Raw genomic sequence first — 5229 nt, forward strand, 5'->3', positions numbered from 1 at the left:
CACACAGATATTACATTACTGATTACATTCCCTATGCTACACTTCTCATCCCCGTGACTTAATTATTTTATAATTGGAAGTTTGTCCCTCTTTATCTCCTTCACCAATTTTGCCCATCCCCTTACCACCTTCCACATAGCAACCACCAGTTTGTTCTCCATGTTTTTGAGTCTATTTCTCTTTTGTTTCTTATTCACTTGTTTCATTTTTTAGATTCCACATATAAGTGAAATCATATGGTATTTGTCTTTGGGTTACTTCACATAGTATAACACTCTCTAGGTCCATCCATATTGTTGCAAATGGCAAGATTTCATTTTTTTATAACTAATACTCCATCGTGTCTATGTACCACATCTTCTTTATCCATTCATCTATCAATGGGCTCTTAGGTTGCTTCCATATATCAGCTGTTGTAAATAATGCTGCAATAAGCATAGGGATGCAGTGTATCTTTTAGAATTGATGATTTTGTTTTCTTCAGGTAAATTCCCAGAAATGGAATTACTAAGTCATATGGTATTTCTATTTTTGTTTGAGGAGCTTCCATACTGTTTTCCAAAGTAGCTGTACCAATTTACATTCCCACCAACAGTGCACAAGGGTTGCCTTTTCTCCACACCCTTGTCAACATTTCTTGCCTTCTTGATATCAGCCATTCTGACTGGTGTAAGGTGAGATCTCACTGGGGTTTTGATTTACTGTTTCCCTGGTGATTGAGCATCTTTTCATGTGTCAGACATCTGTCTGGCTGGTTGGTCAGGAAACTGGAAGAAAAAGGACTAGAAAATCAGAGGGTAAAGTAGAGACATGTGACAAGACTCATGGGAATGTGTATGAAACGTGAGGTGTATTTTTCATCACCTATGAATGCCAACAAAGTATCCTCACGGAAAAGGCACGGAACAACCAATAGACAAAATGACTTAATTACTATTAGCCATTCTTCATTATCAGCCCCCCTAGAGCTAGGATGCACACATAAACAAAGTGAACACAGTGAGATGGAGGCTATGCTGACACGGACTCCAACCTACCAGCACTGTCACAAACTCAACAACACAAATGTATTAACTTACAGTGTTTAGGTTGTAAGCCCAGTAGAGGTCTCACCAGTCTAAAATCAAGGTATGGACAGGTTATGTTCCTTTCTGTAGACTCTAGCAGAGTTCATGTCCTATTCATTCAGTTATTGGCAAAACTCAGTCACAAGCAGCATAGGACAATCTGATTCTTTGCTGGCTGTCAGCTGGGGGCCTCAGCAACTAGAGACTTCTCTGGTCATTGTAATAGTCCCACACATCTCTGAACCAACATCAAATCCCTTAGACCATTGTCTCTCTGATCAAAGCTGGGAAAGGTTCTCTGCTTTTAAGAACTTGTGATTAGATTGGGCCCACCTGAATAATCCAGGATACTCCCCCCATCTCAAAGCCCTTAACCTTAACCACATCTACACAGTCCTTTTTGCCATGTAACATGTCCACAGGACCAAGGGGTTCAGTATGGACATCTTGGGATATGGTTATTCTATCTACAAGTACAGCTTGGTACTCTCTTGCCCAACTGCAACTGAACATGTCCAACAACCCTGGGTTTAGGAAGGTATTACCAAAAGCCTCAAGACTCCTCAGGAATGAATTGAGTTCATACCACCAGGTAAGCTTTCTAAACCTACCGTCATGATAACCAAGGATGAAGGGAATTTAGAATGTTTACTGGAGGAATATGACTGTAAGCTGTAGCCGAAGACAAACTACAGCAATGGGAGTTATAAATTGTCCCCCTAACCTGCCTTCCTTGTAAGGAAGAGAGGCCCCAGCAACTGTAAACATGCATGGAGAAATGCATGTCTGGCACAAAAAGGGCATGGTAGTGGCCATAAAGGTATGTCACCCAGATCTTTTCAAGAGAACCTACTGCAAGCAGTTAATTGACAGCCCCATTTCCCCACCTCTGGATCTACCAAGGTGTCACAGAGGCCACACTCAGAAGATGCTACCAATGACTGAGCAGAGGAGCACTAGGCCATTTCTTCTAATAGGAAACCTTTGCTTAGGGGTTCCATCAGCCTAGCACTTTCTCAAACAAGGTACTGCCTGAGACCCGTCCTACCAAATCCTGTTTTCCGTGCCTAACAGAAGACAGAACCTTGCAGTAGGGGTAGCTATGTGTGTATGGTCCCACATTAGTTTGTAAAGGAGTGGCCATCAGAATTTCTAGGGTGCTAAGAACACAGATTCTCTAGTCTCCATGAGTACCCCCACAACCAAGAAAAGTACTCATAGGCCTGTTAATCTACAGAACAATTCTGGGGATGTAGATGCCAGTGATCTGTAACTTCTCAAAACAATGAGTATATTCTAATATCTAATCCTTTTGCAGGAGCAGGCATGTTTGTGTTCATAGCCAGGTTCATCTTTGTAGATAGTGTAAGAAGTACTAGAGAGCAGTGGGAATTAAAAACTAAAAAAATAAGTACACTGCAAGACCTATGGAAGGTGATCTCTGGAATTCACCTGAAGTGGGTTCTGAGTTACCTTCAAACATTCTCTGGATGTAAATATTTAAACTAAAGCTGACGTGATGGTGTAAAACCTCTTCACTGCTTCTTCAGTTTAGTTCTTACAGAAGGCAACCTTTTGGCCTAGTCACATTGTAGTATAGTAGACATATCTCCTTTCATTGTGCAGCACAGATACTGCATTTTTTACAAATTAAAGGTTTGTGGCAATGCTGCATTAAGTCTACAAGTGCCATTTTTCCACAATCATTTGCTGACTTCATGTCATCTGTCACATCTGATAATCCTCGTATTTCAAACTAATTATTGTATTTGTTTGGTGATCTGTGATCAATGATCTCTGATGTTACTATTTTAACCGTTGAGGGCATTACGAACCACACACGTTAAGAAGGCGAATTTAATCAATGAACGTCTGCTCTGACTGCCCCACTGACAAAGCAGTTCCCCTGCCTCTCTCCCTCCTTGGGCCTCCCTGTTCCCTGAGACACAATACTGAAATTAGGCCAATTAATAATCCTACAATGGCCTCTGTGTTCAAGTGAAAGCAAGTGGCATCTCTCATTTTAAATCAAAAGCTAGAAATGATTACGCTTAGTGAGGAAGCCATGTTCCTCCTTAGTGAGACAGGCCCAAAGCTAGGCCTCTTGCACCAAACGGCCAAGTTGGTGAATGAAAAGAGAAAATTCTTGAAGGAAATTAAGTAGTAGTCCAGTGAACACACAAATGATGAGAGCAAAAAAGCCTTACTGCTGATAAGAGAAAGTTTGAGTGGTCTGGATAGATGAAACCAGCCACAATATTCCCTTTAGCCAAAGCCCAATCCAGAGCAAGGCCCTGACTCTCAATTCTGTGAAGGCTGAGAGAGATGAGGGGGCTTCAGAAGAAAGTATGAAGCTAACAGTTTGGTTCATGACGTTTAAGGAAAGAAGCTGCCTCCACAACATAAAAGTACAAGGTGAAGTAAGTGCTGACGATGGAGCTGCAGCAAGTTATCCAGAAGACCTAACTAAGGTAATTTATCAAAGTGGCTACACTACACAAGATTTTCAATGTAAACAAAACGGGCTGTGTTGGAAAATGCCATCTAGAACTTTCATAGCTAGAGAGAAGTCAGCCACTGGCTTCGAATCTTCAAGACAGGCTGACTTGCTAGAGGCTAATGCAGCTGATGATTTTAAATTGAAGCCAATGCTCAGTGACCTTTCTGAAAGTCCTAATGCCCTTAAGAATAAGTTACTCTATTCTGCCTGCACTCAATAAACAGAACTAAGCCTGGATGACAGATCATCTGTTTACAACATGGTTCACTACATTAAGCCCACTGCTGAGACCTACTGCTCAGAAAAAAAGATTCCTTTCAAAATATCACTGCTCATTGACAATGTACCTGGTCACCCAAGAAATCTGATGGAGATGAACAAGATTATTATATTTTCATATGTGCTAACGCAGTATCCATTCTGCAGGCCATGAATCAAGGAGTAATTTCAACTTTCAAGTCTCATTACTTAAGAAATATATTTCATTAAGGCTATATAGTAGCCACAGAGTGATTCTAATGGATCTGAGAAAACTAAATAGAAAATGTTCTGGAAAGGACTCACCATTGGAGATGCAATTAAGAACATTTGTAACTCATTGGAAGAAGTCAAAATACAGTTAGCCCTTGAAAGGGGGGGTTAGAGCTGCCTCACACAATTGGAAATCCGTTATCTCTGACTCCCAGGAACTTAACAGCATACTGTTGACCCGAAACCTTACAGATAAGCAGTCAATTAACATATACTTTGCACATGTATGATATACTATATTCTTACAATAAAGATAGTTTTATTAAATCATCCAAATGTGCTACAAACAGCATTGCCTGCTACAGAGAAACTGTTCATGAAAGGACAAGTCCATCAAGTGTGGCAAACTTCACTGCTGCATTAAGAAACTGCCTCAGCCACCTCAGACTTCAGCAACCACCCTGGTCAGTCAGCAGCCATCAACATCAAGACCCTCCACCAGCAAGAGATTATGACTCACTGAAAGCTCAGATTAGCACTTTTTAGTAATATTTTTTAAGGCATGTACAGTTTAAAACATGCTATTATACACATAACTTTTATATGCACTAGGAAACTAAAAAATTCACTTGACTCCCTTTATTGTGATAGTCACTTTATTGTGGTGGTCTAGAACCAGACTCATAGAATTTCCCAGATATGCCTGTAATAAGACAACCTGAACTTCTCTGTTAACCCTACCCTTCAATTAATCATCAAAATTATCTTGACATTTTATGCCTACCTCTGTGATCTAGCATCAGGTCCAACTTCTCTGAAGTTTCACAAATACATGCTTCGCCCTGGAGAATTCTGAGATGATAATCAGGCACTCATTGTGAGGAAGAAATGGGAGTGAGAAGAAGGGGCAGAGAGAGGAAGATAAAAAGAATGTTTGGAACTGGTAGGCTTTAACAAGGAAGTCCCACCTTTTTCCATTTACTTCTTCCAGGTTTTTATCTTATCCTCCAAACTCAAACAAGTCACTAATGTATTTACTTCTTGGATGGAAGCATATCTGTCTTGTTTTCCCTTTTCCCAGAGACAGCTCCCTAAGGACCCCCAAAATGTGTGTGTATGTGTGTGTATGTGTGTGTGTGTGTGTGTGTGTGTGTGTACTCTTAAATACAAACAAAACATGCCTTCAAGCAA

This window comes from Manis pentadactyla, chromosome 10, assembly GCF_030020395.1.
Source record: "Manis pentadactyla isolate mManPen7 chromosome 10, mManPen7.hap1, whole genome shotgun sequence".
In the NCBI taxonomy this organism is placed as follows: domain Eukaryota; kingdom Metazoa; phylum Chordata; class Mammalia; order Pholidota; family Manidae; genus Manis; species Manis pentadactyla.